The sequence below is a fragment of the Canis aureus genome, chromosome 22, assembly GCF_053574225.1.
Source record: "Canis aureus isolate CA01 chromosome 22, VMU_Caureus_v.1.0, whole genome shotgun sequence".
NCBI lineage: Eukaryota > Metazoa > Chordata > Mammalia > Carnivora > Canidae > Canis > Canis aureus.
In genome coordinates this window covers 15303162-15330586 of record NC_135632.1, presented here as the reverse complement: position 1 = coordinate 15330586, position 27425 = coordinate 15303162, and the positions used below count along the sequence as shown (strand labels likewise).

Here is a 27425-nt window from a genome sequence, read left to right as displayed (position 1 = left end):
AACATGCCCCAGAATGCCGGTCAAGGTTTGTGTACAGAGGTGTAGTTGTAGTTTCATTATCACTGGTTCACCGGCGCCACTGAAACAAAAGGCATCTCAGAAATTCTGAGAATCAGAAAATGCCTGTGCTCTTGTTTTCCCTGATTCCCTCCACTGGTAACTTCAGAGCTCTGGGTAGAGAAGGACCCAAACCCAAGCCCACCCCCCCAAACGAGAAGTGCACCTGGAGCCTTTGTGGAAATGTCTTTGTAGATGTGTTAGGAGGAAGATACTGGCAAACCTGAAACCCCTCTGAGGTTTGCTCCTATGTGAAGAACATTGAGACTCAGAACCATCTGTGTAGATGGCTGCTTTATTCTAGCAGTTGGTCTAATATTCCAAAGCACCGTGTGTACAGTACAAAGCTCTTATGGGCTAAAGGTTTGTTGCTGCTGTTGTTGTTGTGCTGTTTTGAGGCCAACTTGAATATTTTGCTTGGCGTCTTTCTCTGGCTCAATGATATTAGAACATGATTCATCTCATGGTGATTTCGTTCTTGGGGCTTGCCATGAAATATCCCTCCTGCAACACCTTTTTTTTTTTTTTTTTTTTGGGCTGCTCAGGGGCCATTTTCCTTCTCGTTTGTGACTAAAAGTGACTAAGTACATTTTGAATGTAGCATCAATCAGAAGATCGTAAACCGAGGGGAAATGTCGGAAACCTGATTCAGTCTTGCCTGTTTATTTCGGTACCGGTAGCATTAACAGTTGCAGGAGGATCAAGCTAATTGTCATTCACTCTTGAGCAAATAATGAGCCGGGCATTTGTGATTAAAACACTATTGCTATTCAGAAAGATTACAAGTACAATGTCTTCTGTTTTGATAGGCCAGTACAAATCAATCATTTTGAACCTATTTGAATCTTAATCACAAGATTAGATGGATGCAATGGGATTGTTTTACCACAAAAATGAATGCCCGATAGATTCAACAGTGTATTTCTTCTTTATAAAATGTTGATCCTTTTATTGTTAACTCAAGCATGGTTGCGTCATCTTGTAGACTTTCATACCTAATGATTTTTTTGTGTGTGGCATTATTCATTTATGTTGCTCTCGGTCTTGCCTAAAAGAATTTTAAACACAATTCAAGGAGGTTGAAAGCCAAATGAGACCGTTGGGAAGTATATTGTACCATTGTCACTCTAATAAATAGACCAGTGAATGGAAGAAAATAATTATTATTTATTACTTTGTCGTGTTTCGCTTTAATGCTTAGCCTTCATATTTCACAGAAATATTTACAAGGCACAAAGCTTTTCTAAACTTACCCATTTACAATTATTATTGGATTTCCTAGTCTAGCCAAAAAACACTTCCTGATGATCGCAGAGATGGCACCTACCCCTTCTCATTGTTTAAGAGGCTGTGCTTAACCCATTTACACTTTTTGGCTAAGGTGCTTATACTGGGCAGGCCAGAGCAGGTGCGAGAGAAAGAATGTGCAAACAACTGCTTTGTTCTCACCAAAACAAAATGAGCAAATCTGTGGTTTTCTACCTGAATGATTTATAGTCTACAATTCTTATCTTCTTTTATTTCTTTTTGGGGGGGCGGGGGGATGGCAGTGAATAGGAAATGTTTTTCTGAGCCTTAACTCAGTGAGACTACCAATATTGCATTTCTTGCCACTCAGAGTTATATTGATCTACTTCAACCATTTCCATGGATCCCCCATAGAGAGACTGGTAGCCAGACCCTGTTTTAGAGCTGTTAGTAGGGGAAGAAGGATCAAGAAAAAGATCTAGCACCTTTATCTTTAGCACTAAATCCTTCTAAGCCTTTGAGTTCCTGGAACTGTGTGGTTCATTCTAACAGCTCCCTTCTAGAGGAAATGCTATTCTTAACAGCTTTGTTGGTAATTAAACATTCGACACATGTATTGAGCACCTACTATATGCCAAGCGTATTCCAAAGGCTGGAAGTAGAGTAATGAACAAGAGAGATCAGGGCCTGCTTCTTAAGGAACTGTGTCTAGTGAAGTAGAGTGGTGGGGTTGGGGAAGCTCAAAAATAAATGTGTAAATGATTAAAGAAGACAGTGCAAAGAAGAAAAATAAAAATTTAAAAGGCAAGAACGACATGTTGGGAGGAGAGCAACCATAGAATGATTGGCCAGGGAAAGCCTTCCTGAGGAGGTGGCATTTAAGTGGAGACCTGCATGGACCCAACCAAGTGAAGTTCTGCAGGGATCATCACGAGGCAGAGGAGTGCTCATGCTCAGACTGCAAACTCCTTTCTTTGTGTAACTGCCACTATAACAAAGCCAGATCTGATGACTTCGCGGGTTAAGCCTCTCCTAGGGTCAGCTTCCCCTGCTGCACTGAGAGGGTGGGCCAGGCCCATGGCTGGTTTTGGTCAAATTCCCAGGACACAGTGCCCGTGAAGTCACTGCCTCTGACCCAGTCCCACCCTGAAACAACCTAAGAAGGTGCAGTGGTCGTGATGAAATGCCAGCATAGATTTAGCACTAACTCCAGAAATCCACAGAAGAAAGGCTCCTCAGAGACTTTTTTGGTAAGAACTTCAGAAATAAACTCATGGCAACACATTGAGATGCCCATTTCCTTTAATTTTTTTCAAAAGTGGTAGAAGGATCTGTCCCATCTTGCCAATAAATTGTCTTTGTACTTTCGTGCCTAAAACTCTTCGGTTCTACAGATCTCATTGCCTGATAGAAGCTTTCTAAAGGCCTTACTTCTTGGAGTGGTATTTCTCTATTTGAGCAAGTAATACCAAAGAAATTCTTTTTAAGAATCAGAACTCTTTTAGGCCTTTTAGGTTAGTCTGCTGATAAAGCTCTGAGAACAAAGGGATAGGTTTGCTATTTAAGTTAGAAACTATGAGGCTCCTGGTGGCTCAGTCGGTTAAGCATCTGGCTCTTGGATTCAGCTCAGGTCATGATCTCAGGGTCATGAGATCAGCCCCTCAATGTGTAGTCTGCTTAAGATTCTCTCTCCATCTGCCCTTTTCCCCTTCTTTCTCTCTCAAATAAATATTGAAAGAAAGAAAGAAAGAAAGAAAGAAAGAAAGAAAGAAAGAAAGAAAGAAAGAAAAAGGAAAGCAGTAAGACCATATGAAGCCTTCAGAATGTATCAGAAGCACCTTCTAAAATCAATTCATAATTTAGTGGATTTTGCTCATCACAAGTCAGAGATGGCCTCGTTGACTCCTCCACTTCGGTTTTAACTAACTTATGAAATGTTCCACTGCTAACTTATGAAACGTTCCACTGCCTGAAGAATGTTCTAGGCCTCTGTAGCAGTCTTGCCCACCAAAGGGGGAGTGGACCTCAATAATTCAGTTCACTTCCTTGAGCATCGCCTGTTGAGCACCTATTGTGTGACAGTGACCACTCTATCCCTGGCAAAATGGAAGATGACATGAGATACCCTGTGGAACTTCCATCCAGGTTCCCACCCAAGGCCAGAGTGTCATACTGACAGGCACAGTTGTGGGTCCTCTCTGTTCCAGACAGAAATGGATGGCATGCTGTTTTCTTAGTGGCCTTTTACACTGTTCCCTTGGAGGCCAGCCTTCAGTTTGGGGGCATTTCAGCTGATGGCAAGGGCGGTTCTTCCTGGGACTCCATCTCTCATGCTCATCACCTTCCCAAGACTTCTTGGCTCCTAATAAGCCCCCGTATGTCTGGCTGCCCTACTCCAAGCTGGCCTGCCTGCGTGTGCCAGGTGACTTCCATAAGGGCTGCTGCCCTTTTGCATTCATGAGCAGATGTTAAGTTGAGAAACCCTTGAGTGCTAAGATTTGAATTTGTGATGCAGGCAAGATGCTGGTGCCTTTTTGGCTGACAGTGAGGGTCTCCTGGCTGGCTCTCCTGCAGAAGGCTTGGTGGGTGGGTAGCAGGTGTATCAAACACCAGTCGCCAAAGCTCATTTCTTCAGTAGATGATCCTGGTGTAGCTCTGCTGTGGCCTAAAAGTCTCATCGACCAGAAAATTGTTCTTTTGATCTTGTAACTCATTTTGCATCTTTTCCCTTAATTCTTTCCTTGCTTCTGCAGCTAGTCCTGCTTGGGGGTGGTTTCAAGACTAGCACTTGGGTCTATGCTCACTACATTTGGCCTGCAGAGGGAGTTTGCTTTCCGGTTCTGTGTTGTTTTTAAAAAAGCCAGTGTAAATATTATTTCTGTGTTCGCGAAAAGCCGTGAGAGCTTTCATGATTTTCTTTATAAAATACAATAAACCTCTTCCTTCCCCTGTGGTAATTGCTGCCAAATGGACATTTTGAAATTCCTTTTTCATTTTGCCTGCTAAAATCCTCTACCCTGTCTGAGGCCTTGCTCTAATTAAGGCCTAACAGTCCTGCCCATCTTCCCTGCACAGAGCATGACTGCGGAGTGCCTGCCCCGAGGGCCTTACAAGCCAGTGAGACGAGAAAACAAAAGCCACCAGCTGAGAATGTGGTTAAATCCCAGAAGGGCAGTGCCCTTGTAATTTTTTTCCCCTTTTCTCTTGTTTCTTGAGCTGTGGAAGGAAAGAAGGGAACCTTTAGGAGGGAAAGAGTAGAGCTACACCACTAGAAGATTCTCTAGGAACTGTGGGCTATTGAGGAAATGTGGCAGAGAATGGGTGGTCATCTAGAAGACAAAATGGGGAGAGGGAGGTGACCGCAGATTGAGAGGGTTTTGGGGAGCTGGTGGGGGTGCAAAAAATAAGAGGAAACAAAGGGAGCAGTCAGGAGGCCACTGGTGAACAAAAGGAGGTGCTGCTGTGCATATCCTGAAGGGAGGAGGGGTGCAGGGTATAAGGGAGAAGAGAAAGAGTTGGAAAGGGGTGCAACTCAGAAAAAAAGAAGTCTTGGGAAAGCCCCTAAAATGCAGGCCATGGGCCTGGGGCCTTGGGGCTGGCGCCATGATGTGCTGTCTGGCTTCCGTGGTCATGTTGGCCTTGCTGCTTAATTGTCCCATGTAAGCTCTTACAAAGAGCCTACAGATTGACATCTTTAAGGGTAATTTATCCCAGAATCTTAGGAAGGCTCCATCCCAAGGCTCCTCTCCTATATCTGAGGATGCCAGAGAGCCCCACCCGGCCCCCATCGCTCTGCTAGATCTGGATTAAACTTTAAATGAGCAAATTTTTTACATGTGCTGTGGTCCTCTACAAAGCAAAGACTAGAAATAGACCCAAAACACCTGATTTAAGCTGCAGATTTTAGGACCTCTCTCCCAAAGTCCTGTTGCCCAATGTGGGAATGCTGCTCTGCTCTTAGAATGCCCAAAGTCTGTTTATTGCTCTTCTCTGGCCTCTCCAGACCCTGGTTGGAGGGCCAATAGTTATTCTCATTGAATTCCTTGATCTTTAGGAGGACCACACCGGCTGGCATGCCAGCACTTAGTGTTGTCATCATCCCTGTACTGCTTGTTTAGCTCTTAGAGGAATGTGAATCACAGACTTTTCAGTTGCTGCGTGGACCTTAGACATACTTTATTTTGTCACTGAGGGAACTGTGGCCCAAAGAAGTCTTGACTTCTCCAGGTCACTTGGACAGTTAAGAGACCATCCTTGACTCCTTGTCCAGTGCGCTTTCTACAATAAGCTGCTTTTAGGTCACAGGGGAAGCCCAGTCCTAAACCAGGAGTTTGCACACTCTTTCTGTAAAGGGTAAGATGGTAAATTACCAATATTTTAGGTTTTGTGGATTGAAGCACAATTGGGGATACTATGTAGGTATTTATATAACAACAGAGAAAACAGGGACGCCTGGGTGGCTGGGCGTTTGGGCGTCTGCCTTTTGTTCAGGGCGTGATCCTGGAGTCCTGGGATCAGGTCCTGAATCGGGCTTCCTGCATGAAGTCTGCTTCTCCCTCTGCCTATGTCTCTGCCTCTCTCTCTCTCTGTGTCTCTTATGAACAAATAAATAAAATCTTTAAAAAAGATAAAGTAAATTAAAATTGTAAGAACCATTCTTAGCTTACAGGCTATACAAAAACAGGTGGTAAGCTGAATTTTTGCCTAGGCTATAGTCTGTAGACCCATTTTCTAAGCCAAAATCAGCAAACTGGGGCCCCTTGGACAGTCCAGAGCACATTTGTGTTTTGTTAATAATTTTAATCTAGTCCATTGCAATGTTTTTGTTTTCTCATTTTCTAACTTATTCTAATTATAAATTCTTCTCGTTATGCTTATAACTCTAATTATAAAAGTAATATATATCTGCTGTGAAATAATTTGGAATATTACTATTTGATCATGTATCCTTTCAATCTTTTATCTATGCATGGTGATCTTTTTAATACTTGAGATAATATTTTGTAGACAATTTTGTATCTTCCTTTTATTCATTTCATATATCATTTTAAAGCCTTTCATTACATAATCTTTTAAAACTTTGTTATGAAAATCTTGAACCTGTACAGAATATGGAAGGGCTAGTTTAATGAACTCCCGCATAGCCATCACCCAACTTCTCCAATTCTCAGTGGCTGGCCAACTGTGTTTTTTTTTTTTTTTTAAATTTATTTATGATAGTCACAGAGAGAGAGAGAGAGAGAGAGAGAGAGAGGCAGAGACATAGGCAGAGGGAGAAGCAGGCTCCATGCACTGGGAGCCCAACGTGGGATTCGATCCCGGGTCTCCAGGATCGCGCCCTAGGCCAAAGGCAGGCGCCAAACCGCTGCGCCACCCAGGGATCCCCCAACTGTGTTTTATGTGAGTTCTCTCCTATATTATTTTGAAGCAAATCCCAGATATCATAACATTTTACCTCTAAGTATTTTAGTGTGATTCTCTAAAAGACATGGATAAGAAGTGAAAGCCCCTTTGCTTAGCAAATAAATGCCAAAGTATTTAGGGGTAAAAGAGAATGATGTTTGTAACTTATAAATGGTTCGGGAGGGGATCCCTGGGTGGCTCAGCGGTTTCGCGCCTGCCTTTGGCCCAGAGCGGGATCCTGGAGTCCCGGGATCAAGTCCCACGTCGGGCTCCCGGCATGGAGCCTGCTTCTCTCTCTGCCTGTGTCTCTGCCTCTCTCTCTCTCTCTCTCTATGTCTATCATGAATAAATAAAAATAAATTAAAAAATAAATAAATAAATGGTTCGGGAAAAAAATAGGTAGGTAGATGTGAATAGAATGTAGGTGTTTTTTTGCATTATTCTTGAAATTTTTTTCTAACTTTTTAATATTCTAAATAGTTTTTAAAATGTGAGTTATAAAAAATACATTTAAAATGTGATTTTCTAGGAAAAATAACCACAGTATCATTATTATTATCAGCAAATAATAATTCTTTAATAACATCATATATCATAATTAGCATTTCTCCTAATTTGGCCTAACTTGTTCCATTATGTCATTAAAAAAAAAATTGTTCAAAGCACAATTCCAAATAAGGTCCGTACAGTAAAATTGATATTCCCTTAAATTTCATTTAATTCATTGGTTTCCTGACCTCTTTATTTCATCCTTGTTATTGCTATAAAAAAAAGTCTGTTGGGATCCCTGGGTGGCGCAGCGGTTTGGCGCCTGCCTTTGGCCCAGGGCGCGATCCTGGAGACCCGGGATCGAATCCCACATCAGGCTCCCGGTGCATGGAGCCTGCTTCTCCCTCTGCCTGTGTCTCTGCCTCTCTCTCTCTCTCTCTCTGTGACTATCATAAATAAAAAAAAAAAAAAAAAAAAAGTCTGTTGAAGACAGTGTTTGACCTATAGAGTTTCCTACAATCTGAAATCTGATTGGTTACACTCCTTGGTGCTGTTCTACATGTTTCTGTTGCAGAAATTTCTTATAAATTGGTAGTTACAGCTAGAGGCTTGTTCAGATTCAGATTCCTTTGTTTTAAGTAGTCAACATTCCATAGATTTTATATAAAAATTCTGATTTTGGCTTTATTGGAAAATTCTGCAGATCTGGCCTTCCCCCCCTTCCTAGCAAGGGCCAACCTTGAACTGGGTAGTGACCACACCTATTCCCCACTGAGGTGGGATATGAATTATCCTGCGGGCCACCGTTCACACTCCTTTCTGCCTGGCTCCCTGGAGCCCTAGAGCCCCTGTTCCAAACACTGCTTCTTCAGGGATTTTGGTACACCTCTCAGCACACCACCACAAGAGGCCCTTCAGGAAGCAGGGAAGACGATTCAGACATGGACTTTCTTAAAATGCTGGAAGGGAAAGAGATCAGCAGCCACATAAAAGGAGGCCAAGTGATAGAAATTTCCCTCAGCCCAAGATAAGGGCAAGAGAGAAGAGAAGTAAAACAATAAATTAACAGAGTGCCGCAAATATGAGAGACAGAATGAGTTATAGATTCCTAACCCATGGTGGGAAACTAAGGAAGGAAGTGGGTTTTAAAAAGAGACAAACTCTAGTCTTTTTATATATTATGATAATATTGAAACCTTAGAGAGAGAAGGAGCAAAGAAGTGGGCAGTAAACGTTACATTGGCCAACAGTCCTAAATCAAAAAGTGCAAGAATGTAGCTGTAGCCTAGCAGAAGTCAAGTGAGGATTAAAGGTAGAAAATGAGGAAACCCTCCCGGGAAAGGGGTGGGGCAAGGACCAGGAGCCAGGCTGTGGAGATGTCAAAGAACTGGTGGATATTTAAGAAAAGAAGATCCCAAAAGTCTTAGGGTTGTTTTTTTTTTTTTTCTGATTTGCAAATGTATTGAACTGAAAGGTATTATAAAAATATAGACAAAAAATATAGACAAATTGAGCTGGTTTGGAAAGAATAAACCTTTACAGAAAAGAATAAAATCATGACGAGTTGGGATGTTCCTGGAATTTTCCAGATAGTTCCCCATACTCAGAAGAATGATTAAGAGAGAGAATCTGAGACTGGTTATGAGGAAGGGTGGAAAATTTTGAAGGACAGCCTGCTTATGTAAGTTTTCGGCTGTGGCGTTTAAAACTGTTGCCATGATATGTTAGTTATTAATAACAATTTGGGGAAATCTACTCGCTTCTGGAGAAACATTTGGCTCTAATGAGAAAGAAATGCCACTGTTTGTAAATTCCCAAGTGGATGTAAGGAGCCATTCACTTGCTAAGCCTCTTAGGAAAGCCAGAGCCGATTTCACCCTTAACAAGCTGTTGACAGCGTCTGATCAAGGTACCACCTGGAACATGTTAGCAGCATAGAAAGTGGACTGTGGAGACAGACCTGTGTTTAAATCCTTTTATGTCACTCACCTGGTGACCCTGGGAGCTCACCCATGGAAAATTTATAGGGTATAAAGGTTGCTTTACGTACGTATGATTCTTCTTGCTTGGATGGTAGGAACTTAGAGCTCTGGATCATTGCCTTCTAGCACTAGCAGCCACAACAGTTTACACGTATAGAGCACTTACTATGTTCCAGGCACTTCTGTAGAGACTTCATATGTATTATCCCACTTATTATTAAAAAGCCCTACAAGTAAGTGTAATCTTAAAATAAACCTCATTTTATGGATGGGGAAGCTGAGGCGTGGGGAGGTTAAGTAACTTGCCTAAAATTATACAGTGAGTGGCTTTGTAAGTGACAAAGCTGGGCTTTCAACCCAGCGGGACAGAATCCAAAGGCCAAACTCCCTTGCTCTTCCACTTCCTGCCTTCCCAGTCTCAGGGAAGCACAGTCATGCCTCATACTGGCACTTTCCAACCTGCGATTCCTAATTTGGGTGCCTCAGTTTTCTTGGAGGTCTCCAAATGATTTTCACAGTTTCCAAAAGCCTCATTGGGAACGCATAAACTTGCAATCAGACCGCAAGTTTCCTTAGGTTGCAATCTACCATTAACAATGGATTGGCTCAGGTGTTGTAGAAGCTCTGATTGGCAGTTACACAAAAACATTGCAGGGTTGTTTTTTAAGTGGCAAGATGAATCATTAGTTAATGAACACAATTTAGTGGAATAGATCTTTCTAAACATGTGGCCTACTGAGAAAGACTAGAGGGTGCTTGGCTTTGAGAAGGCTGGGGAACTGCTAGTGTACATGTGTGTGCATGTTGCCCAAACCGCCAGCCTTTAAAACCCGGCCTTTATTTTTAAATTACATAATTCTTTAATTTGACTATAAGTCAATTTATTTTTCCTTGATTATTTAAAATGTTTTGCTAGACGTGTATTTAATATTGTAATCCACTTTATTCTTCAAAACGATCAGGTCTTTAAAATATGGTCAGGAACTGAGATGCAGAATTGCAAACATTGCATTCCAAACTAAAAACAGGACAACAGGTTTTTTTTTTTTTTAATCCTTTTAAGTTGCAACCTGGGAGTAAATCTTTGCTCAAGAAAAAAAAATTTTTTTTTAAGGTTTTATCCATTTATTCATGAGAGACAGAGAGAGGCAGAGGGAGAAGCAGGCTCCATGCAGGGAGCCCTATGCGGGACTCAATCCAGGAACTCCAGGATCACACGCTGAGCCTAAGGCAGAGGCCTAACCGCTGAGCCACCCAGGCTTCCCTGCTCAAGAAAATTTTAAAATAAGAGTCGTACTACCAAAACGCAGGGAACATGGATGGCTTTGAAAAACAAAAAGCAAACAAAACCTGCGCGTTAGTGCACGAGGCTCATAGCTCCACAAGGCAAACTTGTGGCAGGCCTCAGTAAATACTTTTTCAACGAGCAGCCCCTGAATCTTGGAAGAAAGATGCCAGCAGGCAGTCAGGGCGCGTTATGTGGAGGAGAGGACTGGGTCTTTGCGTGAAGTGCTTTTTAATAGCGGGCTGGGGCCGTGGATGCAGGCCTCCCCCGACGGCCACGGGAAGGCACAGGTGACGCACCACTCCTGCCCTGGACTTTCTCCGAGTCCTGGGTACGGGCGCCCTCTGAGATCCGGCCCGCGGGGTCCCTTCGGCGGCCCCGGGCCTTGCTCCGAAGTGCGGGAGGCCGCGGTCCGCGCGGGGCCGGGGCCGGGGCCGTCGCCGTCCCCGGGAGGGGGCGGAGCCCGCAGCCCCCGCAGCCCCCGCAGCCCCTGCGGCGGAGCCCGGGCCCCGCCAGGACCCCCCCCCCCCCCCGCCGCGCCAGGTGCGGGCTGGGCCTCGCGGGCCGGGCGTGCGGCCCCCGCCCCGCCCCGCCCGGGTCCCGCCGCCGCCGCCGCCGCCGGGCCTGGTCTCCGCGCGACGCTCCCCGGCGCCCCGGGCCGCGGGCTGACGGTCGGGCCGGCCGGGGGCGGGCCGGGCCGCCGGAGCCGAGCCGCCGGCGTCCATTTTCTGGGCGGTGCTGAGTGGCGCAGCGGCCGGGCTCGCGGGTCCGGAAGAGCCATGGCCCCCCGGGCAGCGCGCGCCGGAGCAGGGGAGCCCCGTAAGTGCCGCCCGCAGGGCCGGAGGGCGGGCGGGGGGCGGCCTGGGGCGCGGCCTGGGGCGCGGGTGCCGCCGGCCCGGCCCCTCCCCCCTCCCCCTCCCCTCCCGTCCCGTCCCCTCCCCAGGAGGGAGCCCCTGCGCGGCGGGGACGCGGCGGGGGCGCGGCGGGGGCGCGGCGGCCGCAGGTGCCGGGAGCGGGGCCTGCGCCCCGGGCGAGGGTCGGCAGCCGCGCCGGGCAGGTGGCGCCGCGTCTAACGGCCCGACTGCGCGGCTGCGCTGGGCGGCGGGGGCGGCGGCGGGGGCGGAGGGCGGAGGGCGCCCCCGAGGGCTTGGGGACCCGAGGGCCCGGGGCCCGCGGGCTCAGGAACCGCGCAGGCGGCCGCAGCTCCTCCCGCCCGGCCCGCGACTGGGGACCCCAGTTCCGACGCAGCGGGGACCTGATGATTTTCTCGGTTCACCGCCGAGCCCCTGGAATTGAATGGGACGTGCAAAGGCAGGGCCCTGCCCCCAGGGGTTGCAATCTCAGCCTCTCACTCCTCCGAGTAGTTCGGGCCGCCTCTGTTGGTACAACACAACCGCCCGCCTAAGCCGCTGCCCTGCAGGGTGCATCGTAAAGGCACCCGCGGTTTTAGTCTGTCCACGACTCCACTTTATAAGTCCACCTCTGCTGTCGGTAAGTGACTAATTCCATTCTGGACTTCGGCCCTAATTGAATATTCCTTTGAAGGATCCATTATAGATGATGTATGTTATGGTGCCTTATACATATTTTAACGGTTGAAGACTTCTCCCAATTGCCCACCTCAACGACTCGGGTCAGGTTCGCAGGGCTAAAAAGCATAGGAGAATTCAGAGCGTGGCTTCAGAGAAACTCCTGGTGAGGTACTACTATACGTCGGTGTCGTGGTTTTCCAACAAGAGTAGGGACCCATTAGAAGATTGTGGACTCGGTTTAGTGGGTTACTTCAGGATTTTTTTTTTTTTTTAAAGACATAGACTATATAATCCAATACAGAAAAGAAGAGAATAGAAGATATCAGAGCACATTGCATTTAGTAAAACCAAGTGTTATTTTAAGACTTTGGGGTTTGTTTATATAATGTAATTTTTAAAAACAGCGGGTCACAGAAAGTTTTTTAAAACACTTGTTTACAGGTTAATAGCCCAGGCTTTGGAATCAACTGAACCTGGGTTTAAGTCCCAGCTCTAACATAAACTACCTGTGTGACCTTGAATAGATTCCATGACCTCTCAAAGCCTCTTTTTGTGCAGCTGTAAAATGGGGAACGTCTCCTACATTTGAGGGGTATTATCAAGACTATACAAGGTCACATATGGCGGTATTTTGCTCAGTACTTAGAGTACGTGTTCAACATACATGCTAATTGCACTTATTGTCATTGCTGAAACATCAAATCCTGGCAGCCAGTCACGGGACTGTGCTCTTTCTTTCTTTTTTTTTTTTTTTTTTTCTTTTTTAGGTCTTGATGAGGAGGAGATGGAGGACTCAGAACCAAGAATTTCCAAGTGATTTCTTCCAAAGCATAAGAAACTGTTAGTGCTGGTGTGTTCTCACTGAGGTAACTGAATTTGTGTCTCATGTTAGTCCGTATGAAATAAGAAAGGGATTTTTCTGAGGGACTGAATGACTCCCAAGGGGCATCTGATTTGTGCCAGCAATTGACCAGATTGGGGGATTACAAAGTGACAATGACATTTAAGTGAACTGTTATTAAGGAGACAGGAGGCCCCTGTGATGAAGGAGGAGCTAAGTGAAACAGGGCTCCCGGACGACTGGTTTCTCATTCCAATTCTGCCAATGACTATCATGGGAGCTTCTAGAAGTCTTTTTGTAGATCTCAGATTTGTCCAGACTGGAAGGGCCCACAGACATCATTGAGGCCCAGAGAGTTTAAATGACTCTTTAGGGCACCCCAGTGGGTTGGGCCGAGGTGGGACCACAGCTTGGATCTCAGTCAGTCATGTAGCCAGCTCAGGGCCTGCTGTAGGGTGAGTACCACGTTAGGCATGGAGAGTGCACACATGAAGAGCCCACCCCCAGGACACTTGCAGTTTTTATGTAGACAAGAACTGACAGCTAGCAAAGTGCTGGATTATTTATTTATTTACTTCTCACAATACCTCTACAAGGTAAAGAACAGATGTGAAGGATTAACATGTGAAAAAATTCAGACAGGTCCTGGAGGGCTATATAGCTCATACTGCACGTATGGTACACATTCTATATGCAAAGCACAATGCTAGGACCACAAAGTTCAAGGCAAAGTGCTTGCCCCCTCCAAGAGTTTGTAGCCTAATCTTCAAAGAGACAGTCAGATGGGCTGTGCCTGACGTTCACCCCTCATTCACCTGCCTCTCCAGCAGGCAGAGTGGGAGGTATTGCAGAAAGAGACCTGAGTCGCTGGCATGTCATAGTTCTTGCCTTTCGATGCAATTTTTCTCTTTTTTCCAAATTTAACCTATACTTCCATCCAACTATTAAAACTTTTACTTTCAACTTAGAAACGATAGTAAGATCTTCTCTGAATTAATTCATTGATGTGTTCACTCAACAAATGTATATTAAGCTCCTATAAGGCACTTGGGTATTCAAGACCAAATGTGCTGTATTTTTACAATCATGATTATTAATTATGTTCAATCTCTTAGGAAGGAATTATTTGTCCAACTGTTAGAGATTTGCTTTTGCTAACATACTAGAATATTAGCTCCAAGGATGTTCAAGATTGACCCATTAAGGATATATAGATCTTTTAAAAAATCTTGAAAGGAATTTCTTCTTGGGGCACTTGGTGGCTCAGTTGGTTAAACATCCAACTCTTGATTTTCACTCAGGTCATGATCTCAGGGTTGTGAGGTGGACCCCAGCATTGGAGTCAATTCTTAAGATTCTCTCTCTCCCTCTACTCCTCCCTGCCCCCAAAAAAGAAAGGAATTTCTTCTCTTTTAAATTCTGACTTTGCCATTACTGTCACTTGCTTATAGTGGTCTTTTATTTGTCGACTTAACCGACAGATATAGAGGAAAGCAGTTTGGCAAGGAAGCTTTCTTTAACTTGAAATGCTTCTCTCTTCTAGCTTTGTAGGTTACCCAGGACTAGGAGTGTTCAAAGGTAAAGCAATTTAAGATGCTCTGATTTACAGAATACAAAGTTAGAGATAGCTCCGGTAATTGCATTAAGCAACAGAAATCAGTTTGTAAGTCTTGAATGCTGCTTATAACAAACTTAACTCCAGATAGAACAAATGAGATGTTGAATGTGAATGTGCTTTGTAAATTTCTAGGAGTTCTACAAATGTTACACAGCAAATATTTATTGAGTGTCTACATGAGTACATCACTGTGCTAGAGAAAACAGAGGATTCGGCAGCAAAAAAGATCTGATTCCTTGCCTTTCAGAGCCTATTATGTAGGTGAGGAAATAAAATATGCAGAAACACCGTGTGGTAAATGCCAAAAAAGATAGTTTGGTAGTTTGAAAAAGAAAAGGCTCTTTTACTTCTAGGAATCAAGGGATTCTTTCTTGAGAAAAGGCATTTAAGCAAGTCCTTGAAGGATGTAGAATTTCCATAAAAGAGATGGGGAGAAGGGGCACCTGGGTGCCTCAGTCAGATAAATGTCCGATTCTTGATTTCAGCTCAGGTCATGATCTCAGGGTTGTGAGATCGAGCCTGAGTTGGGCTCTGCACTCAGCAGAGAGTCTGCTTGAGATTCTCTCTCTCCCTCTGTCCCCACTCCTCTTTCTCTCTCTCTTAAAAATAAATAGGGGCACCTAGGGCCTATAGGTGCCCTATTATTATAGATGCAGGTTACTATTCTATTAATACAGAATATTAAATGGTTCAGTAAGTTAAGTGTCTGCCTCTGGCTCAAGTCATGATCTCAGGGTCCTGGGATTGAGGCCCACATCTGGCTCCCTGGTGAGTGGGGAATCTGCTTCTCCCTCTCTATCTGTATCCCCCTGCTCATGCACATGCTCTTTCTCTTTCAAGTAAATAAAAAATCTTTTTAAAAAAATAAGTCTTGACGGGATCCCTGGGTGGCGCAGCGGTTTGGCGCCTGCCTTTGGCCCAGGGCGCGATCCTGGAGACCCGGGATCGGATCCCACGTCGGGCTCCCGGTGCATGGAGCCTGCTTCTCCCTCGGCCTATGTCTCTGCCTCTCTCTCTCTCTCTCTGTGACTATCATAAATAAAGAAAAAAAAAAAATTAAAAAAAAAAATAAGTCTTTTTAAAAGAGAGAGATGGGGAGAAGGCATTTGAGATAGGAAGAACAGCAGGAGAACAAGAGAGCATGAACCATATTCAGGGAAAGGTAGTGAGTCCAGTTGAGTAGAACTGGCCTATACAGGCATCAAGTGGGAAATAAAACAGAACATTCAGTGGCGAACAATAATGGTCTTGAATGTCAAGCTTGGAAATATGAATGTATTAAACCAAAAGGAGTCATTGAATATGTTTGAACAGGGGAGTGTCACAGCTATGCATCCAGGGCATGCTCTTGTGAGTAGCTCATGGGGAGATGGAGCAGAAGAAAAGGCAGGGCAGAAACTGGTGACAGGGAGACCAGTTAGAAGGCTGCCACAGCCCATCAAGGAAAGGTAGGACTGTTGGAAGGGAAGGCCTGAAATGGGTGATAGCAGTGAAACAGGAAAGAACAGATGCGAAAGAGAGAACAGACGCAATGTGACATTTCCGTAAAGAAGGAATAGCTAAAGCTGCCACTGAAATTTCCCAGAGTAGTGCTGCCTGTGAGGGAAACGTCAAAGGTGGGTAAGGAGCACCATGTGAGAGGTGCTGAGTTTGAGGTGGTGACAGCTCACGGGGGGCTTTGTGCACAGAGGAGGGCCAGAGCTAGCTTGGGAGTCATTAAGATCTAAGAAAAAGTCAAGAGATGGGAGATTATCTAGAGAGAGAATATAGGGAAGCAAAGATGGAGGATGGAGCCTTATTGGAAAAGAAAGAAGGACCTAGGGGACGGACCTAGTGAGAAGTCTGGCAAGAGAGCAAGGAAGAATTACAAGGGAACAGACTCCACCAGCCAGCAGAAGGGGCTTCCTAGTGGAGGGAGCCGGAAGTACCAGACTCTGGGGAGGTGGGGGCTGGGCTCAGGACGCTGTTGGATTGACAGAGGCTACATCACATTATTGACACTTTTCTCTTTGAGGTAATATGACTTGCAGAATGAATATTAAATGGTTTCATTCACAAGAATTTGTAGCTTGTACTAATCAAGAATCACCATTAAATTTGATCCTAGTGAGTCCCCCAAAACACTTCTGATTACTAAAATTCCAACTGTTAAATATGGTTGTGAGTAGACAGACCAAAGAATAGCTGTTGGTAGGATAAGTTTGTTGAAAACTACATTTCTGTTGATGGAAGAGGTTTGCTAAAAGTATTTTAATTCCTTTGCCTTTTACTAAATGGCTATATGTATGTGTGAGAGAGAAAGTGTGTGCGCGCATGCGCGTGTTTGTGTGTGTGTGTTTTCATGGGCATATGAGCTTAATACAATGGAATGAGAAGACTGGGGTCAGATAAATCTAGTTTCACAACCTCACCGGGCCATTTTCCAGGCTTGTGACTTCAGAAAAGTTACTCCCAGGGCCTAACTTTTTCCATCTATAACTCAAATAAGATTATTTTGAAGATTGAGTAATACATAATTTGGTCAGGATCTGTACCATAGTAGGAAGTTAATAAATGTTGATTCCCTTCCCCTTACAACCTTGTATAGATATGCAAATTTCTGTATAATATGCATCTATATACAAAGCATTATCTTTATGACTCATTTTAATGTGTTGATTTTATCAAGGAAAAAGCATTCCTCCCATTATAGCTAATCTATCCCGTGATAATTCAACTGACTGGCAACTTAGTATGGATAAGAATCCACCTGGGGAATGCATTAAAATGTGGTCCTTGACACCCCCACCCCCAATCCAGAGATTCTAAGTATATAGATTTTGGGGGAGGGCCTAGGAATCTTCATTTTAGACAAGCAGGACAAGGTGAGGATTAACAAGTGCCAGTTTCTAGGAAGCAGAGAAAGGGGCAAACTTGAGACTTAACATTAATGGATTATATTTGTAAGAAGATAAAAACAGACGAGTCCCAGATAGTCAAGGCATGCTGGGATTCTCATCCCCCAACCGTCTCGGTCTGCAGCACATCCACAGCAGTACCGGGTGACGTGTAGCCTCCATATCAACTTCTCTTCCTGCAGGAAATATAATGGCAGCAACATTGCCTGGTGATGCCATTAAAATATATTTTGATGCGTTTTTCTGTCTGACTCAGTGTCCTCTGGTTGGTAAACATCTCTGCTAACTTGATTCCTTTCTCTGCCTGTCTGCATCCAGGAATCATAGAATTTTTAGGTTAGTTCATTTTGCTTATCCATCCCAACCTCATTTTATAGATGAGAGAAGAATTGATCCTCTTTTTCCTCCTAGTGCTCGCTGTCTTCCTTGCTTATTCACAAGAAGGGATTGAGACATATGTCTATCCGTGATACTTAAGCTAAGTGTGGAGAATATAAGACGTATTTGACTTGTTCATATTGAATTGAGCTTTATACTCCCTGTACATAATTTAAAAATCCGATAACTTAATGTGAATATGTTTATTAAAATGATACCAGGTCCTTTTGTAATACCCTTGGCATTCTGTTGGTGGTTTGCTTCTGTTGGAGGATGCCAGTGGCCTGGAACCTTCCTAGAAATGAGTTTCTTTCTCTATTCCTATCGTGCCTAAGGGGAAAAGATGGAGCAACTTTCATGAAGTGAGTTCTATACCTTCCATGCATTATTTCAGCCATCTTTATTAGAATATCAGAATAACCTGGTGTGGCGGAAATTGAGGCAGAGAGGATCAGTAATGCAGTTGATGAGATTTTCACACCGTAGGGTCTGACTCCAAAGCCCAGGCTCTTCTCTCCATACACCGTATTGTTTCCCCAGGCACAGATAGATAATATGAAATAGATCACTCTTTCTGATTTTAGCTTAGAGACCTTTGTCCCTGATACTATTGTAACCTCAGAACTTTTGACAAGAAACAAGTGGAGCACAGCTAATGCACAAACTTGAAATTGTTGAACAAATATCAACTATGTGCCAGGTACCAGATTAAGACCCCACGCTCATGGGGCCTCCTAGTTTTCCCCACCTGTCCTTATCTACCATCCATATGCTACTGCAAGCTTTCCTTTTAAACTGAAAACACCAGTGGATTTCTACACTGATAAGACCATCGATTTGTGTCTTGCTATAGTTGTTACTGTCCTTTGCAGCGCTAAATGTTCCCAGAGTCACTATGCCAGTTGAAAATGGAGAACAGCTCCTTGGGGGATTGCCGGAGGTGCTCAGCAAGTGTTTGTTGATTACCCTCTGAGGCCCTAAGGAAGTTTATGATGGGGAGAGGGAAAGAGCCCAGAGCCCTGCAGAGGGAGGTTGGAAGAGATTAAAAAACAACAACAACAACAAAAAAAAAACCACTCACCATGGTGTGAGAAACCAGACCAACCGGCAGGCCTGAGACTTGTCCCTGTGTCCCACTGTGTGACCTGGGGAAAGAAAGTCATGTAACTTTGCTGGCTTGGTTTCCTCATCTGTGACCAAGGAAGGTATGGCTCAGTGATGACCGAGGTTTCTTCTGGCTTCAAGATGAATTATGTTCCCTCTCCAGCAAAGAAGCAGAGGAGCCACGATAAGCAAGTAGAGAGGTGGAGTGAGAGTTAACACCATGCTTGAGGTCTGCCAGGGGTCCTGATTTCAGAGTCCCCTCTGACTCTCCTCATAGAATGACTAATACCAGTCAGATTCTGGGTTCTGCTTTTACCTTACACTTTTGAGGAAAGTGTGTGAATTTAAGGATGGGAGATTGCTTGCTTTGGGAAAATTAGGATGCTTACCAACAGATGGAGACTGGCTGGGAATCAATCAGAAGATAATCAAGTGGGAGGTAGGGAATTATGGTTGTCAAATTATGTGGCCAGAAAGAACCTTAGAAATAAACTAGCCCCATCTCTTCACATTTTAGATGAGAATATAGGAGCCCAGGGACATCATGGGATTTACTCAGGATCACACAGGTAGTAGCAAACTGGGAAGAGAACCCAGTGTCCAGTGCTTAGTCCAGTTCACTCTCTGCAGAAGGAGGGGGGTCCTCTCTTAAGGCAGGTGATCAGGAAAGCAGATGGCAGTCAGAAAGCAAAGCTTAAAGAGAGGCTGAAGCTGTTCCATTAGAGAGAGTGGACCATAATGCCTGCTGGGCTTCAAGTACCCAGTTGGACACCATGATGCAAAACTACCATCCTGTTGACCACTGGGATTCTTGTCAATTAAAGTAGTCAAGAAAATTTCTTTTTAAACTGGGAGAAGCAGAAGGTGGATTCCTATTTTTGAAAGTGCTTTTTTCTCTTTTATTTCAATGCAAATTACTAAGCTATAAAATAATTTAATTTTGAGAGGAATTAAGTATTTTCTGAAGGAATATGAAGAAGACAACCCAGCTTGCACTGGCCACTGGTATGCGTGTGTTATGCTGGCCTGTTTTGCTGGCCATTTTTATACATGCGTTCATCCCCTGCTGCATTTTCATGAGAAAACTAGTGGCTATTTAAATCCTAGAGGAACATCCTGGGGTTATTTCAGCAATCCATGAATGCAGGCTTTGTGCAAGGTGAGATAGATATGAGCTGTCCCTTCCTTCCTGCTTTGTGAGTTGGATATTGTTTCTAGGCCCCATATTGTTTGTGTTATTTTTCCTGTTCGTGTGTTAGAACAACTTCTGATTATTTGTAGAGTTGATCACAATTAGATAATAAGACCACAAATTCAGTAAAAACAAAGCCGGATATATTATCTTGCCAGGCCAGGGGGACCCACATTTGGAATCACAGTCTCCCTAAACCTGCATGCATTTTCATGTAGACATAAAGACTTCTGATTAGCTCTGATAGAAGGTTTATTCACTTCTAGAACAAAGTGAGGATTTCCTCTTTAAAAAAATCTACTCAGTGGGGCACCTGGATGGCTCAGTCGATTGGGGCATCCACTCTTGATTTGGTTCAGGTCATGGTCTCAAGGTGGTAGGATTGAGCCCTGGGTTGGGAGTCTGCTCGGGACTCTCTCCCTCTCCTTCTACCCCTCCCCCTGCTCACTCTTGCCCACGCGTGCTCTCTCTGTCACTTAAATAAATAAATAAAATCTAAAAAAAAAAAAAAAAAAAATCAATATTCTGGTCTGTCCCTGCTTACACCTACTTATTCTGGTCTTGTAGTCCCTGACGTGAGCTCAAAGAGCGAGGCTTCTCAAGGTCTCCGCGCTGTATTTATGCTCGTGTGTGGAAGCAGTTGACTATCTCACAGTAGCCAAAGTCATACCTGCTTCCTGGGTGCCTGCTGCTGAACCCTACCTCCTGTGGTGTTCCACCTTTGCTTTAATGGGAGGACCACCCTGAGGAAGCAGAAGGCACCAGGATAGATGGAAAAAGCAGTGAGTGGCATGGACATGAGGCCTCGAATGGGGTTTTACTCAGACGTTAGAGAATGTAGCCTACCTCAAGTGCTGGGCTAAATAGGGTTAAAAAAAAAAAAAAAAAAAAAGAACCAGACCTTTAAATTTTTTCCTGTCCAGGTCTAGCAATTCTGGAGTTTCTTTAGCCACTACCCCCTATGATTTGACTTTGTGCACAGAAGCACGGGTTGATTACCTGGGAAACACATGTTTTCCTAAACGAACATACACGGCAGGGTTGGCCTCTTGCCCTATTTTGCTGTATATTTAACACTCTTAATACTTGGTTTTGGTTTTGACATTTTCAGGAAATCACTCAAGAACTTTTTGCCACATTTGAATCATCTATTTTAAGACTTTCTTTTCTATTTATTGTCACGAGTTTCTGATAAGGTGATTTGGTGCTTCTCTATTTTAGGAAATACTTTTTGAGGGCTTTTTTTTTTTTTTTTGTAAATGAAGTTTAAATGGGAGTCTTACCTCGGAGCCTAGTCGCTACCTTACATTAAAAAATGACCTATTTCTTCGCCCCAGGAGGTTCCCTTGCTTAGGGAAGATAAAAAAAAAAAAAAAAGTCGGGTGATTAGTCATTGTGGCGTTCAGCAAACAAATCCTTTGGAGGCCATGATTTACGTTACTGGTTGGAGAAAAAGGTTCTATGTGTCTCTAGATGGTTAGTGCCGCGAAAGGTAAGCGCCGTGTATTCCCAGAAGGTCCGTCGAGTGTCCTGTTTGTTGTGTTCAGGCTTCTAAACCCGGTGGCCATTTTCTGTGAGTTTGAATCCCTGTGTGATGAAGCTCCTCCCACTGTGGAGTCTCTGAGCATTTGTTTTCTAAAATGAAAGCACAAGCAGAAACTCGAGCTGTTCTGCAGAACAGCCTGTTCTTCAGATTTTTTTAGATCAGTATATTTAAAAGCATAATTTTTAAACAGCCTATTGCGGGTTGTTTTTATCTGCAGTGGGTTTGGGTTTGTTTGGGGATTTCACTTTTTTTTTTTTTAAGTGTAGACAACGTATTTATCGCTGTGATCGCTCCCTGTCCACCCCCCCCCCCCACCCCCCGCCACTTTTAGTCCAACAGGTGAGCTGGGGAACTATTCGGATACGTGCCTACTGCCAGAAACCATCCTTCGGCTTCAATTTAGTGTCTTTTCTGGAGAGAAATTGGCAGAAGCTCCCTGGGACTCAGTTCCTTTCATATTCTACCCCCCTCTCCAGCCTTTTCCACCCACCAGTTTTCCCCAGGCCATTTCTTTTGTCTAAACCGCTGTGCGTCCATTTGTGTGACCAGCCAGAGCTTCTGCCACTTTCCCACAGTGCAGAAGCTCTTGTGCCTCTAGTTGTACATCCGTCCGACCTGCCCGTGGGCTTGCCCGACCGCCCTGCCAGTCACCTGTATCTCCTGGACCCTGGGAGGAGGTGACTGTTGCACAATCCCATGTTGCCTCGGGGATCTGGGCTGCCATGCCTGGCCTCACTCCAGAGATCGCAGTGTGGGCAGCGGTGGCTTCAAACTGGAAAAGTGGGTGGGGGAAGAGAAATGATGGAAAACAACGGGAGGAGGAAATGTGTGTGCAAGGAAAGTAGTACGTGGACTCGAATATATGAGAGCTTGGGTCCGTGAAAATGATCTCTGTGTGCTGGCACCTTACCCGTGGTGGGGAGGTGGGGAGAGACTGCCAACCATGGGCTGTCTGTTGACAACGGGAAGGAAGTGTGGCAGGACAGGGCAAGAGCATCCGCAGCTTTCCTTCGGGAGGCCAGAGGCTGGAAGGATCAACTCTGCATCCCCACCCCGCACTCCAGGGTCTCTAGAGCTGAATTTGCTTCCTCGGGTTGACCACCATTGTTCTACTGAGGAGTTTGCAGAGATTCCCTGGAGACACTTGTGATCCTGGGGGATATGCTTTATTGTGTTGATCCCATTGTTTGAAGCTCTGACTGCTGGGTTGCCCAGGCTGCGCTTCTGTGGTCTGGTTTTTGGAATCGTTATTTGTGTCATATAGTAGTGAAGCATGGTATCGTCCAAATTACTCTGACCCAGTAAGGAGCTACTGGTAAATGCCTGTGCATTCTCAGCAGTTATTGCTCCCCTCACCACATCATCTGCTAATGAGGAGTACGGAGCCCCGTTTGAGAAGGAAAGCCAGGTGCTTCCAGGAGTGTCAATCTGATTTTGTGGAGCTCAAGCTAACCTTATGGTTAAAGTGACTTTTGGAGCAAAGCGAAGAGTTTGCTATCTGCCACTCTGCCCCCTAGGATTCATATATTAAGAAATTTTCTTAATGAACAAACATGAACAGGAGAGATCCTGAAGAATATATTCTATGATTCACATATATTCTGTGTCACAGCTTCTCACCACCTGTCCTTCATTAAGATGGAATACTTTAGTAGTTATGGAAGCTAGAATACGGATACTTGACCACATAAATTTTAGAGGACAGTGAATCACCAAAGTTTAGGACAGTGAATCACGGTACAGAGACTGAAACGTTGTAGGCAGGATAAAACTTCTAAGTGGTTTATACTTACGTTATTGTAGATCAGGGTCTAAAGTTCAGATACATACAGACCAGGAAGGTAATATGAATGTTCAGTGCAGGCTGGGTACAAGAAGATGGAATCGTAAAGTGGTGGCAAACCGGAGGCATGAAATTTTTAAAAAATACTGTAGGGCCAGATGAAACACATCTGCGGGCTGAATCCAGCCTCTGGACTGCCTGCATGCCAGTTAGAGAGCCATCCCATCAGACTCAGCCCACCAGTCTGCATTTCCTCCGTGGCGGCCTGCCCAGGCCTTTCCTGCAGAGCGCTGGGCTTGAGGTTCTCCAAGACCCATCCCAAGGAAAAGTCATGGCCACTGAACCTTCTCTGTGTCACAGCAAATAAGGGAGCCACTTTGGTGATAAACTGTGTTCGTGTCATACAAGCAAAGCAATTTGTCAGTGGGATCAGCAGCAGAACACAAGCGTGTACATCCAAGGATATCTGGAGGACATCTGGAGAGGCAGGAGACGTCACGGCCTCGATTAAGCTGCCCAGTGCTCGGCCTGCCCAATAGTACACGACAGATAGAACACGACGAACCCACCAAAGGAAGCCACTCCCTGTTCAGGCACATTACTCCCAAGGCAGCGGAATAGAGCCAAGACTGCAGGGGTGGCTGGCGCCAGGCCCTGGGGTGACCGTGAAGGGCAGCAGGCATTTCGTGATATACCTAGTCTCCCGTTTTGACTGGCTCGGCCCAAAGATGCTTTCTGAAATATCAAGCAGTTAGCCACTTCCTAACTAGTCCCAGACGAGGACAGTGTGAGAACTGGCCCCTATCTCCATTGACACTTGAATGACCTTCCGCACATCCTGGAGTTTATAATGCCTTGCCTTTTTTTTTTTTTTTTTCTAAATCTCTTTTAGCTACTCCTGTATTCCCTTGTACTCTTGGTGCTGACTTGTTACGTCTATACAGCACTTAGCACAGGATCTCACATGTAGAAAGTGCTCAGTAAATATTAGCTCTTGTTGTAGTTGGCGTCATCACCATCACCATCATAATGTTTATGATTGCACTAGCAGGTCAGGGAACTTGGTTTCCTTAAGCCATCAACTCAACTGTGTACCTCAGCTGTCTCCACCCTGATGTAAATGAACACGGGCCACATGGCAGTGACCCACCGTGTTGGAAAGTGCCTTAACAAGATGCCCCTCTGACAGGTTCACGTTAATGTGTGGGGAGCAGAGAGACAGACTTGCATGGAGACCCGTCCTTATGGGCTTGCCAGCTTGGAGATGCTTTGGGACAGGTCTCTGGGGCAGGGGCTGGGAGATGTGCCTTTTACATAATACCATAGGGATGTATGATGGGGTGGTTTTGACCATGTTAGGAATCTGATTCTGAAGGCTTGTGTCCCCTGCCTGTGACTTTAACCTGAACACAGCACCTGGTTCCTGCACCTGGTTCCTTTCCACCCTCCCCACCCCCCATGGCCCTTATGGCCATGCAAACCATGTTGCCAAGGAGGGAAATTCCTGTGTTACGAGGCCAGAAAACCTTTGTGTGTCAAGGAACTGACACAAATCATTTTAATGTGGGACATGTAGCAGAGTAAAAATGAGTGATGCACTCTTGGTGAGGACTTGAGGACCCCGGTAGGTATGAGAATGAAGGTGTAACCTTCTTAATATTCTGTAATGTTGGTGACTGAGACTTTTGCCTGCTCCTAAGAAAACATTCTGAAATATGGAAATAACTTATCCCATGCTGCCTCGGTGACTTGTCTGGACCGGAAGCTACTGGGGTGGTGAGGACAAAATGGCCACAGCATCATAGAGACGAAACCCTACCTATAGAAGTGAATTAATGACAAGCCTTTTCAGCCTTTCATGGCTTTCATCTGTGTTTTGAGGGTAACATAGTCTAGCATTTTGTTAATTTATGATTGTGATGATTTTTTTTCCTCATGTCCTGTACACTTGGCAGCCTGGGGTCCCTCAGGCAGCATAAGATTTGGAAGTGCAGCTACAGATCTTAGTTCCTGAAACAGCTCTCTCTCTTCCTCTTTGCTTCCTCCTCTTCCTGCCACTGGCAGGGAATTTTGCTTGGCGTTCTGGATCTCAGTTCCCTCTCTCATTTATCCAGAGGAGTTGATGCCATGGTGTTTAGTAGGTTGGATGGTGGCCCCAAAAAGATATGTTCAGATCCCGGTGCTGTGAATATGACCTTATTTGGAGAAAGGGTCTTTGCAGATGTAAGTTAGTTAAAGATCTTGAGATGAGTTCATCCTGGATTGTGGGCTGGCCCTAAATCCAAAGACAACTGGCCTTATGAGAAACACAGGGAGGAGCAACACAGGAGGAGAAGGCCATGTGAAGACGTAGGTAGAGATCAGAGTGACAAAACCACAAACCAGAGACTGCCCAGAACAACCAGAAGCTGGAAAAGGCAAGGAAGGATTGTTCTCCCGAGTCTTTGTAGAGAGCACAGACCTATGACGCCTTGATTTCGAACTTCCAGCCTCCAGAAATATGAGAGGATGAGTTTCTGTTGTTGTAAGTCACCAAGGTTGTGTAACTTGTTACAGCATGATTAGGAAGCTGATACAGTGTCCAGTCCTTGTCTTGATTCAGAAATGCCTCTGAGCTTGTTAAAAATCAGTTTCTGGGGCTTGACCCCTGACCTTTCTGAATCTGTGGGTCTCTGGCACCAAGAAACTAAAGTGTTGTTTTGTTTTGTTTTGTTTTTACATGAGAGCTCACTTTCATGAGAGCGAGCACTAGAGAGAAAGCATAAGCAGAAGGAGGGGCAGAGGGAGAGGGAGAAGCAGACTCCCCATTGAGCAAGGGGGCCCGATGCAGTACTTGATCCCAGGACTTCAGTCTTCCTACCTTGTTAGAAGTGCGAACTCTTCTCTTTGTAGCATTCCAGCTGTTCTCTCTTTAAATCTCAGGCTGAATTCGTAGGATTTCAGGATGATTTGAAAGTTATCCAGGTAAGTTGGTGGGGACAGGTGACTTGGGGACCCTATTCTTCCCGATCCCAGGACTTTGGGATCATGACCCGAGCTGAAGGCAGTTAAACGACTGAGCCAGCCAGGTGCCCTGAAACTAAAGTTTTAATAAGGGCCTTCAGGTGGTTCTGATACATCTGTTACCCCTTTGGTAGTGGTATTCCTCAAGTTCCTTCTGTTCATCCACTTTACCTTCCTTGGCCAATATCCCTGCTCATGATTGCGACCACATCCTGTGTGTCAATGCAGTGCACATCTAATTCTTCAGCCCAGCTTCCTTTCAGCAATAAAATCTCTTTTGGATGCCTCTTGATTGAGAGCACCACTTGCATCTCCCACAGGCTCCTCAGGGAGCACAGACTTCATTATCGTCCTCCTAAACCAGCTCTTTGATCTGGTTCCCTACCTGCCAATGGCACACTGAGGTAATGAAACTGGGTATTAACCTTCATTCTTCCCCTCTCTCTCTCCTCTGAATTCCAGTGAGTTGATTCTTTCATCCAAATGGCTTTCAGGTCTTTCTCCCCTGTTCATTCCCCACCACCTTCTCCTTGTCTTCTTTTCAGACTCCCTCCAGACATCCTTCTCACCAAATGGTTCCCAGAAAGATTTGTCTACAAATTTGCCAGATGAATTCCCGCTGAAAATCTTTTAAATGACTCACTATCGTCCAGGCTGCTCATTAGAATCATCTGGAGATTTTTTTTTTTTTTTTTAATTGCAATACCTAGTATTCACCCAAGACCAAACAAAACAGAATCTCCAGTTGGAGCCTAGTGTTGGTTCTTTATTCAGTTCCCATAGGTGATGCAGTTTAGGGTTGAGAACTTCTAGACTAGATGATAAAATCCAAAGTCTTGATAGTATCCCAAACTCCTCAACTATATCCCTGCTAATCTCTCCCTCTCCATCTCCATCAGACCCTACCCACACCCTGTGCGGCAGCCATACCCACCTCTTGCCATTCCCTAAATGTGTCATTCTATCTCACGCCCGCTTGCCTTTGCTTAGACCTCTGCCTGGAATAGAATGCCCCTTTCTCTCTGGGATTCCAAGAAATGCTCTCTGTCTTTCAAGACTTAGTTCCA

At 44.9% G+C, this 27425-nt stretch overlaps 1 protein-coding gene across 24 annotated transcripts in view; it reads left to right on the top strand.

The window, feature by feature from the left end:
* Window positions 1-27425, top strand: part of ZBTB38 (zinc finger and BTB domain containing 38) — a 132720-nt gene that overhangs the window by 73977 nt on the left and 31318 nt on the right. For 15 of the 24 annotated variants that reach the window (XR_013361101.1, XR_013361103.1, XR_013361098.1 and 12 more), the window contains one exon: window positions 12764-12862. The exons of 3 other annotated variants lie outside the window; for them this stretch is intronic. The gene's annotated coding sequence lies outside the window, so the exon portion shown is untranslated. Of the gene's footprint in view, window positions 1-11126; window positions 11284-11603; window positions 11956-12763; window positions 12863-27425 lie in introns of those variants that run through there. 6 more of the 24 variants (XM_077864914.1, XM_077864905.1, XM_077864900.1 and 3 more) reach the window with 2 other exon arrangements.